Raw genomic sequence first — 12192 nt, 5'->3', positions numbered from 1 at the left:
GTTCTAAGTAGTAAACAAGCAAGCTGCGCATGTGCCGGGGTAGCTTTCCACGCCATGTGCTCTGCCTTTCCCGTGACGACAACTCCGGCTGATGGGCTGCAGCCAATCAGGGAACGACACGTCCAAGGCGGAGGACAGTCCTCCATAAAAGGGACAGTTTCCGCCACTCTCTCTCTCTCTCTGGCTCCCTCTCTGGCTCTCTTCGCCACTGGCTCCTGATGGGGTAAGCAATAAAGCTTGTGCTGCAGAAGATTCCGGTTGCCCTGAGTGTGTTCTTACCAGGGGGACACAAAAGCTCGCAATATATAGGAACATGCTCAGAGCAGTGGAGAGCCTCTGTGGGGATGAAGCAGGAAGCAGAATGCGCATGTTTGGATTTTACAAACATCCTACCATCTGAACTTATATTTTAGTGTAGGGGCTTTTCACAGGGTGATATAAAAGATGTGACAGTCTGTTTTAGGACAAAGGGCACTTTGTCAACTGTATCTGATGCAGCCATTGTTAACGCCTGGACCCTGATTCATCGTGTAACACTGTGTGACTCTCCTTCCCCCATTTCCACCTCACACACTGTCCTCCCACCTGACTTGTAGGATTTATTACAGGACTTACAGGTAAGCCTATTTTCAATCTTTTCATAGATTCCTCCTCCATACCTACAAGATTACAGACAGCTGAGAGGATTACACACTTCTCATATTGTTCTTTATTCTGTCACTTGGCAATTCACAATAGCAATATGTGTCTTAAATTTATGTGATAAATGTATAAAATGTAATGTGATCAGAGATTAGTTTTAGAAAAGAGCACAGTGAGGTCCTAAATGCCTCTTTAACCCTCCTTGTCCTCTCAGTAAAAGGAGGATCAAAATATCAACCCCCAGGGGGCCAGGCAATGAGGACACACGCCTTTAATCCCAGCACTCAGGAGGCAGAGGCAGGTGGGTCTCTGTGAGTTCAAGGCCAGCCTGGTCTACAAAATCTCCATGACAGCTGGGGCTACACAGAGAAACCCTGTCTTGGAAAACCAAAACCAAACCAGAGCCAAAACAAAACAAACAAAACAAGACAGCCCCAGCCAACTCCTCCCAGAGGATTTTATGACTCCAATGAAACAATGCAAAGAAAGCACCAAGTAGTTTCATTCAACAGCAATATATGAACATTTAGTGGTGGCAGAGCTGCAGCTGCAGATTTATCCCATAATACTCTACTTTTTTTGCAATTATTCTAAAAGTATTCTTCTGGACTAAATGTTCTAGAACTGCTTGACGCCCCCCACTGGACTAAGCTGGTACTTTACCCATGATGCTCAGAGAGTATGCTCTGTCAGCATCACAGGCCACCTCCCAGAAGAGGGTGTGAATGGGGCTCTGGCTCTCAAAAAGCACCCTTGAATTACAGACTGGAGCAATAAGGATTATTTCTAGGCCAAAAATGGTTGCTTGTGTTAAAAGAAGCAACTAGCATATTTGCAAGTAGCATCACAAATCTGAAAGAAAAGGATTAAAATCTTTAAAGTGGCTCTCCAGCCTATTAAGAAGGTAACAGGAACAAATTCGTTTCATTTCTTTAAAATAGAGAAATAGCTCTAGTCTTAACAAAGAACCAGGTAGGTGGTTCATCATTTTTGCTTTATGCAGAGAAACAAATGTCAATTAAAAAGAAATTATAGTTCAGGCCTTTTAGACTGTATCAATCAACATCAGATTCCTGCCTATGTGTTTTAGATGGCTGACTTAGTCTACTGATAGGTATCTAAGAATAATTTAGAATATATGTTTGAAGCTAGTTTCAGAATCTCATCATCTTCTTTCAAATAAACATCCCATCTTCAAACATGCCCAGTGGAAGCATGGAAAAGCTTTTAAAGAAAACATATTTATATATCTTTTCCATTTCTCCAATTAAAAAAAAAAATTCAGGGGCTGGAGAGATGGCTCAGCGGTTAAGAGCACTGACTGCTCTTCCAGAGATCCTGAGTTCAATTCCCAGCAACCATATAGTGGCTCACAACCATCTGCAATGGGATCTGATGCCCACTTCTGGTGTGTCTGAAGACAGCGACAGTGTAGTAGCTTCATATACATAAAGTAAATAGATATTTTTTCAAAAAGAAAAATGTCATAGATGCTCAAGAGAATTAAATGTGTCACTGAACCTGTGTATTTATTGATTAAGAAGAAATACAATGTAGGGACTTAAAGGGTTCCATAAGCTTCTGTGAAATGGAAGCAAGTTTTATTGATCTCTTCCCCAACCACAATCCCTAGCCAGATGGCAATGACATTATCTGTGTAGGAAAAGTCAAGGGTAGCGATATCCACTGTACTTCAATTGCTGATGCTCAGAAACCATTTCCTCAAGGAAATAAGATTACAAATAGGAGTACCCAGATTACTCAGCAAACTAAGGGCCAAAGATGATAGGATATGCAATTTTAAGGGAAAATCCTTCCTACTTTATAACCCAGGATGCCAGCAACGCATCTCGCTGGCATCCCCACGGGGTCCTATTTCTTCATGGCAACAGTAAGAGGGGAGGGGAAGACTGGGAGGATAGAGTCTAACCACCATGGTCAGTCATGACTAAGTGGCTATTTGACAGCTGTCTCCAGTAGAATCACACCTCTGTCCCAATGACCATAAATGTGGCTGTCAGTAAACTGGCAATAAAATGATTTTTAAAAATCTTTTTATAGAAACAAAGGAAAAAGCTTGTAAGAGTTGACATTGAAAACAATTATTTGTTTAAGGTTTTATAGCAGGCTTTTCTTCAATTAAAAATTGTTATACCATTGAAGTAATTTATATAAAATGAAAATTAGTTTTTAAAAAGACAAAGTAGTGTCCAAATTGAGTGGCTGAGAGTTGCTTTTGAAAACTAGCTAAATTAATTCTTTCGATCAAACTTACACAAAGAGATCCCATCCCAATATTTTCAGGGAAGGAATGAGTTTGGTCAATATAATTATGGTAAAAATATATGGGACACACACACACAAAAAACCAAGGAACACTGAAAAGTAAAAGCATAACTTCAGATATAGTAGTATAACCATTCATAGCACAATGGTAGGTATAAATTAATGGTATCTTTAGAATGGACTCTTAATAAATGGCTATGCAATAAAAGACTGATTCTTATCATATGGCTCTGCTGATAACTGACACAAAGAAGTGAGGGGGTTAAGGAAAGCACACCTCTCACAAAAAGCACAGAATATAGATATCAAGATTTAAACTACATTTTTCTATAGCCATGAACTTATTACCAATGTTTCTATCTGATTCCACTAAATACAGTATAATCTTAAAAAAAAAAAAAACAGTTTGTGTACTTTTAGCACATTCTGTATGTCATTTAAAATTGCCTAGCTGTTTCTTGTGCTGTTAAGGTTCTGATGACTGAGAATTATCAATGCTATCAATTATAATGATATACTTACCTTCAGTAACAGTTTATTATTTAGCATGTTAAAGAAAGAAGTTTGAATATATAATCCTAGCAATTCCTTGTAAAATGCTGACGAAGGTAACAAGCACTCTCACTGAAAACAGAACTATAGAATTTCTGGAAAGCAACGGTTTAAGTGTAGACAATGCAATCGTTTTCATAGTTAACAATGGAAAGCAGGAATAATATGGGCAGTTAAATAAATTATGGCATGTCCTTATAAAAGAAAAATTAGCATCATATATCCATATGGGATGGGAAAACATAACAAAATATAACATAGACAAACAGGACAACAGAACAAATATCTATCTTTGTCAGTTTTTATCTGTAAATTTGTGATCTTCACATGAAATATATTTTAGAATAAGATTTAAAGAAATAACACCAAATTGTTATAAGGATTTATCTGTGGGTAACAAAATTAGGACCTAAAAGGCAATTTCCCCCATATAGATGTCTAGATTTTCTTTGGCAAACATTTATCATTCTTCTAATACACTATTCTAAGTAATAAAGCTTTGCTTTAAATCCAAGTCATCTAAGTGACGTTTGCAGCACTCCTAATTCTGGAGATCATGGATGATCACAGGGAATTACCACACTGCTCTGATGTCCATCCTTCAGAGGTGGCTCTCCTCCCCCACAGAGACCCTCAAAGCACCCGTCACAGCACTCCCTCTGCACCTGGACAAGACTTTACACCCTTAACCTTATCATTATAAGTAAGGAAAACAGTAAAGTGTACATCCTTCTGTCCCTCTTCTTCTCAAGTATGAAAATAAAGTCTTGTGATTAAATTTCCTTAACAATGGTGGCTTTCAGGCATAGCTGTCTGTTAACACAGTATGACATCATTGTGAAAAGAACCAAAAAGGAGCTTTACAGTAGCAGTCTTCAGGATCAAACATGTTCACCAAGAACAGTGAACTTTTTTAGGAGTCATTTAAAGTAGGGTTGTCACTATATCCACTCTGGCCTTCTATGCTTAACATAGGGAATGTGTGCTGGGCTGTGTGTGAGCAACCTTATTTGTCTTGTGCCCTGTCAGGGGTGCTCAGTTAACCATGTGGAGAGTAGACAGCGCCCAGCTGAGGAGGGAAAGCTTCCCACACTGGAGGGAACAACCGACCAGTCCAGACTCGTCACTCACTTTCCCTTGGCATGGTTAACCCACAAATCAGGCTCGTCCAGGCAGCAACAGTTCCTCTTTCTAGTTCCCATTTGTCTCCCCCTCAAAGCCACAGTAGGCCTCCCTCAAGCCATAGCTGACTCATGGGATTCCCAGCCTCCCTCTCAGTCTCCAGTTTGCTCTGCATCTCAGATCGAAATACTTTCATGCATTCCTTCAGTCATTCAAAGTTGGAGTATCCTGTTTTCTAATTATAGATATTCCCTGGATTGTTCTCTCTTCTCAAACAAACTAAGAACCATGGCAAGAATGGTATCCATGCCACCCAATTTATTCCTTTTCACATCTCTTGAATATGACTTTTCTAATAGACCGAACTTCTTCCATCTCTGCTCTGTATTTCATTCTATCCCACCTTATCCTAAAATGCAACAAAGCCACCTACGAAGGCAACATTGCAATCCCATTCATGCTGACAAACTTGGAAATGCTCTCAGCTCTACCATCAGTTTAACTGTGGCTCAGCCACTCCTGCACTTTACTGAACTAAAGCATAAAGCTATGTAGACAACATACAACAGGCATACACACACACACACACACACACACACACACAAACACACAGACGCCCCGATACGCAATGCTTAGAGATACAAAGTAAAACTAGGAGTGTAACATCTATAGTGAACACAACCTCAAGGCTTGGGTTCCACATTTTAAATATTTATTTTGGTTTTCTCCTGTTTGCCTTTGTACCAACAAATGAAGCATCATTTGTCATGGCAAAGGACATGGGCAGCTTCCAAAAGTTGCCCAATGAATCGAGACCATGCTGTTTTATAAAATAATAAACATCTTTCAAATATAGAGGCCAAAACAGCTACAAAGAAAGGGCAGTAAATCATTTAGTCTAAATACTAGGTGACATGCTGTTCAGGAGTCAAGAAATCAGGCAAGATGAACAAAGCTGTATTCACACACTGAAGGCCGGAACAGTGAACACAGCTAACTCTGGGGAGCTAAACATGGAGGACTGCAAAAACCCAGAGGCAATGTCCCAGGTGGAGGCACTCAGGTGTGTTTACTGCCTCAAATTCACATCAAAACCTAAAACTACTGTGCCCTAGGAAATGCCTTGAGGGTTCCACCTAAAGGAAGAAACTTTGACCCAAACTGGCCTTAACCAGGGTACGTTTTTTGCACAGATTTCTATCTACCTGAAATATAATGAAAACCTTAAATGAAGTGTTACATGATGCCTAGAACTGTCAGAAAACCTCCTCCTCAGATGAACTTTATAGGACCTCTCCTGCCAGATTGCATTATAATAAAGTTGCATTCCAATGGACCAAGACAATTTAGATTTTCTTCACATATGAAGTAGTGTGTTTTCTCATATCTAAAGTCTGAATGTATTTTTCTTTGGATTTCTAATTCTGAGCAGAAAAAAATTGTATTGACCTTTTAAAATTCTACACATTAATTTTGGTTACGTTTACATAGAAGTAGGAAGACTTTTGGAACTGTTTTTAGGATTACTAAATACATACGTACATCAGACTAAACTTGATGATAATGTGCTGCTCCTGAAATGACCCTATGCCAACCTGAAGTCATCTGTAATGCCACATTTTCCTGAGATGACACAGCAAGTAAGCTGACTCCTCCTATCAACTTTACCAAGAAATGAAAGTATCTCCCTGCTTGCAGTTGCAAGCAAGACTAGACAGAAGGAAAGACATTCTGGCATTCCAGCCTAGACTTAGTGGGAAACCTGGGCATCAAAGTGTCCTTGGAGGAAGCCCAGCAAGCTGCAGACTATGCCACAACTATGACTGGAAAAGGGAACAGTTGGTCATCTGAGACTCCTGACTCTGCCCCACCCCTGACCCCCTCTTACTTTCCAAAACAATAAACAACAACACAAATAAAACAAAACAACCTCACTGTATGTTGTGGTTAGGTGCACTCAGTTTTCTCTTCAGTGATTTTTTTTCCTTTCTTCTCTTTTTTAGTTTATATAATAAAGGAACACACACTTTTCCAATTTTTTTAAACCTAAATCTAACTTTCTAAGGTCAAAAGAAAAATTACCCCTGTATTGGTCTAATACTCAACTCATATTTGGCACTTAGTTTTACATTTCTTGTAAGTTCAAAAAATGTAAAAATAAATGGGTAAAAGTATTATACATCCACTAATTTATATACATCATCAATATGTAGATGATTCTGCATGGAGAAATGCTAGCATGTGTAATGCACACATGTTGAAACAAAGTTAATTTTCAAAGGCAAGAAGCAAAGTAAAAGCTTCCGTGTGGTGGGAGAAGGGATAGGTTCATATCTGGAGGAACCGTCTGGAAGCTTCCTGGGCTTTGTTTGGGGCCATCGGGATAGGTCAATTCTAACTCCACCTCTTATTGAATAAGTTGCATAATTTCTCTGAGCTTCTTTTTCATGGTGCATAAAATTAGACATTGGTACAGGGATTTGGAAACTAACTCCAGAATGGTGCCTTTAAAAACATAAGAATTCCAAAAGTGCCATATTACTATAAGATAATGCAGAAGTTATATATATATATTTTTTAAAAAAATGTATATTATTTATATATATACACATATGTACTATATATATATACTATAATACATATACATACATATGTGCATACATATATGTGTATATGTGTATTATGTATATGTATGTATATATGTTGCATAGAATTGGTGATGATTCAATACCCAGACCACCAGACATGTACTGTTTTGTTTCTGTTTTAGTCTACCTTCTTGTTTTATATTTACCTTGATAGATAGCCTGGAAAACTGTAAAATATTTAATAGTTTTAATTCATTTTTTTTTAAATTATACCCCTTTTTCTTTCCAGATGTGTCTTGCATTGTAGTAACAATGTTTCAGCCTTTTCCTAAGCAATTTTTTTTTAATATTGTGAATTTTTACTCACAACCTGTGAAAACGCCCACTCACCCTTACTCATCACCAATCAAATGAAAAATCTTCCACATATGCTAATGACAAGTATTGGGTGTCATAGCCAAGCTTCCCAATGCAAAGGACTTTATCCTCCTCCTTTTCTTCATAAGAGCATCAATAATGCATACACCTTTAGCTGGCTAGGGCCTGGTCTCGAGGAAGCGATGCTCTGTGCAGAACATGGACCTACCAAATGTTCTCCTCTTTTACTGTGCTGCTGGTAACACATAAACTGTATGCTGCCTACTTTCAACTACACCTAATATCACACACAATATCACACACAACTACACACAACATCGTGAACTTCCAGCAAGGTTAAAGGAGATTTGACTGGTGTACTATCATCTAGTATCCATCTTTTTCCTGTGTGAGAAAACTGCAGCCTGGGATGATGTAACAACAACCCAAGGACACAAAACTACTTAGACACTGGTTGGGACTTGAAACTTCAACTCCACAAGGTTATTTCTACGATGGATTGGCAGGTATTATATGTCCCAGTGGGTGTAGGCATGCTTATTAATTTTTTTTTTTGATGAAAGGGAATGTCTGTGGTTTCGCAGGCGTGTGGGAGAATCAAAACGCACAGCGTGCCAGACTTAAGGGTGGTAATCCACGGGCAAGACCACGTGGGGAGGGGCAAAGAGAGGAGGAGGGGCTACATCTGAATTTTTCCTCTACCTGGTAGTCTCTGTGAAGCGAGGGACCCAAGCCTGAGTTGAAGCTCAGTGCTCAGCGCACGCACACCATAAGGCATTTCTCCTAAGGAGGTAGCAGCCCGGGGAAGAGGTGTACCACCCCCTGTATTTGTTTCCACGGGGGAGGCAGACAATGTCAGTTTCCTCCTGCTACACAGGGGGACACTGTCAAGGGCCATGAAGACAAGCTCGCCTCCCCTTCTCTCCCGGGGATGTTTACCTCCAAGGCGACGCCGGGACCGGACTCTGACAGGCTTGGGCCCGCGGGGCCCACCCGCGCCCCCCACCTTCTGCAGCAGCTGCGGGCGGGCGGTGACCGAGGGCTCCCGGGCAGCGCCTTTGTTTTCCCGACTCCAATTACGTTTGCGGAAGTGCTGCGGGCGCGGGGGACGCCGCTGTCCTGCACCCCGAGATGACAGGCGGCACCAGGGAGGGCGGGATAGGCTCGGAGGCTCCCGGCCGGGGCGGCGCCCACCCCGCAGCAGGTGCACGGAGGAGGATCCGGGGCCCCGGGGCGGCGCCGACCCACTCACCTGGAGGCGCTCAGCTGCGCGAGGCGCGGGGAGCCCTGTCCCCGGGGTGCGGGGCGGCCGCTCGGGGCGCCGGGGCGGCGGCGGGCAGGCCAGAGCGCCGCATGTCGGTTGGGTGGCTAGCTCCTCTCCCGGGGGTGCGGCGGGCGCGACGGCTAGATGCAGGCCGGGTGGGGCGAGCGATGGCGGTGGCCCCGCGCAGTCCCGCGCAACCCCTCTGTCCGCTCCTCCTCGCCGCTTTGGTCCCAGGCCTGGCCTCTCGTTGCGGCCGCCTTCGCTCCCGACCGGCTGGACCCGTTTCAGGGCTGAGCTGGAGAACCGGGCGCCAGGTGCAGCGCTCCGCCTCCTGCGGCGGCGGATGCGTCCGCCGCCTCCTCTCGGCCTCCCGCCCTCTGGGGCCGCCCGGGGGACCCGGGATCCAGCTCCGGCTGCCGTAGCATATTCTGAAGAGTGAAGAGGTGGGCGATGCCCCATCCCCGTTCCACCACACCACATTGCGCTCGGGCTGAGCGGTGTTCTACTCCCTAATCTCTGATGGGGTGTTGGAGGGAACTTGAAGCCCAAAGTAAATAACAACCTGGTCTAGGGGTGGTGACAGCCATCAGTTTTCCAGAACTTAATAGGTGCCACCCTCAAAGCTAACTCTGCTGATGAGATGCATGCTGTCTGGTTCTAGGCACAGCCTTGGTAAACTGTCCTCGGGTGATCCTGCAGACTGCAGCTAGGAGAAAGACAGTGCTCGCTCCAGGAGCTTCTGGAACCCAGACAGCATCTGAACATGGCACCTTGATGAAGAGGTGACCTGAGCACAGGTGTTACTCTAAGAATTAAGCAGTATCATTTGTTAAATTCAGATAGCAAGTAGATTGTATACAGGCTTGTTTTGACAAGGGTATGTGTGTGCCTGTGATAGGGATCAGAGAATCCAGAGCCTGTTCTCACAAAGCCAGCAATAATGACAGCTAACATTTAGGGACATTCGTTTCTTACATGGGAAGCATTGTTTACATACCATCGAATCCTATAGATGTAAGCAATGTTAATCTATTGTTACAGCTACAAAATGAGACTGAAAGATAATTAGGTTCAAAATTACAAACAAGTAGAAGAAAATCCAGGCTCTGCATCCTAAGACATTACTAAAGAGCACTTTATAGGCCCTGACACTTCAAAATGTGAAGCCCTTCTTTATGAAAAAGTATAAATATACAGTTGCTGGATGCTCAGCCCCCGTTTCCAGGGACAATTTCTGCAGTCAATACACTAGCCTTATGACAGACCACTTGAAATGTTGAGACATGGAAGTTAAATAAAGACGGTGTCTGCTAGCGTTTCAGAGGAAAATTATAAAGGTGATTTGTACAAAGGATGACATATCTGCTCTGGTGTGACCTGGAGACAGCTGGATCCCTCATTGTGTGGAAATGAAAAGCTCTTCAAGTTCCCAGTTGAGCTATCATGAAAGACAACATTCTCCTGATCTGTCCAGCCAGTACGGAAGTGAAAAAGAAAGAAAGCATTCTCCTGATCTGTCCAGGCATTAAGGAAATGAGGGAGAGAGAGAGAGAGAGAGAGAGAGAGAGAGAGAGAGAGAGAGAGAGAGAGAGAGAGAGAACAAAGTGCCTGAAGATCTGACTGTATCAGGTGTGAGAGGAGAGGTTTTGTAGGAAAAAGGACCTGGGAAGAGGGGCTAAAGTTTGACCTACAGAAAGCAAACTGACTTTGTAAGAGCAGGGATTCCCCACCCCCACCCCACAACCATAATGCTTTTAACTTATCAGTTTTTACAGTATTTCCTGGGTCCTATTTAAATTTCTTATAATTTTAAAAATAATATAAAAATCTCTTTAAAAACATAAATATGCATGAAGCAAGCATGATCTGTCACCCAACACCATTGTCACATACACTTTTTTTTTACCCTTCTGTAGGGTCCAGTCTGTGTGATATGGGAAATTAGCCTCCAGATACATGGCCAGTTAGGCTGTCCCAGAGAACATTCCCCAGAAAGACTTGAAAAGATAGATGTTGAAATCACCTGGCAAGAAACCAGAGGGAAGGGCCAGGCTAACACTTACAGGATAGTTAAAGCAGGTGGAGTGTTTCATGAAAGACTCATAGTTGCCCAGTCTCAGCTGTGCCATTCTTCCCAGCTGCCACAAACCAGAGGTGAGGTTGCAGAAGAGGGGCTGGTAACAGACAATAGATGGGACTCAGATATAGCATGTACTTGCTCTATGGTGCACGGAGGAGCAAGTCCCTGGTTAGTTATTGTTGAAGATCACATGTTGGTGTGGTGAGTAGCTGTGGATTTTATCTACATTTCTCAGACAGAAAATGCAGCCTTCATACATGTCACCAGCGCTTGATAATTAGGCAACTTCCTGAATGTTGCTGCCTTGTGAATATTTCGTCATCAAAATATTGTGTGCCCACTTGGCTCTCAAACTTTTCCTTTGTAGTCACCCTGTGTGTGCTCCATTTACTTTATCTCAGAAACTAATTTCTTCTGTTTTAATTTCATATGGCCTCCTCCTAATCCTTGTTTCTGCTATTTCCTTTGGAAGAATTGTTTGTTCTTAAGTAGTAAGATAAATACATTGTAGCAAGTAGCAATACTTAAAAAAAAACCCTCACACCCAGGATTTATTGCATGCTTGGCTCAATGTTCGTTCAATTTTATTTATTCACATAATCGCCATAGCATTCACATGTAGACAGGGTTACAATTATCCTATTTTACAAACAAGGAGACCTGTGCATACCACTAGCAAATGACAGGCTCTGCACTGAACCTACACAGATTGGCATCTAGCCATGGCTCTTAATCAGTCATTCGGTCTTGCTCATTTAAATATTCATGAACATGTATGCTTACACATGAAGGTATGAGGATTTTATTCTTATAAAAGTAGTCACTGCAACTGTGATCCTCCTCCAAGGCCAGTGATTTGATTCTCCTCTTCCTCTCTGGCCATATGCCTTTGTATACCTTATTTGTGTTTTAATTTTCCTTGGATTTTGCAGGCCTGCCCACCCTTGGTGTGTTCTCTTGTAAGTTACCATTCTATTTTGCAACCAAAAAATACTTTAAAACATTTGCTCTTCAGGGTTGAAGCTCCTAGAGGTTGCATAACACCAACAGGGCACCCTTTACATTGCATGTGCTCCCATGAGATTTTGATCCTCTTTAAACCCATCAGTGACCTTCTTCACTGTAACAAATGGCGGTAAAAGTCTATTAGTCAAATAGGTTTGCATAGTTTTCTCCTATAGAGTAGTTGCCCCCACTCCCACCTCCTAATCCCCACAACAAACAAAGTTTCCATCCTCTGGCCCGAAATGACAGCTTTGGCATCACATTGTGATCACATT

The 12192-nt window shown here is 42.3% G+C and overlaps 1 protein-coding gene across 3 annotated transcripts in view; it reads right to left on the bottom strand.

Annotated features, from left to right (window-relative positions):
* Mfsd6 (major facilitator superfamily domain containing 6) overlaps positions 1-9262 on the bottom strand; it is a 63649-nt gene extending 54387 nt beyond the window's left edge. For 2 of the 3 annotated variants that reach the window (XM_021168054.2, XM_029478509.1), the window contains exon 1: positions 8821-9262. The gene's annotated coding sequence lies outside the window, so the exon portion shown is untranslated. Of the gene's footprint in view, positions 1-8507; positions 8769-8820 lie in introns of those variants that run through there. The other variant, XM_021168064.2, reaches the window with a different exon arrangement.
* Between the last annotated feature and the right edge of the window lie 2930 nt (positions 9263-12192).

This window comes from Mus caroli, chromosome 1, assembly GCF_900094665.2.
Source record: "Mus caroli chromosome 1, CAROLI_EIJ_v1.1, whole genome shotgun sequence".
Lineage (NCBI taxonomy): Eukaryota > Metazoa > Chordata > Mammalia > Rodentia > Muridae > Mus > Mus caroli.
Note: the sequence above shows the minus strand (reverse complement) of the source record. Positions and strands in the feature narration are given on the sequence as shown.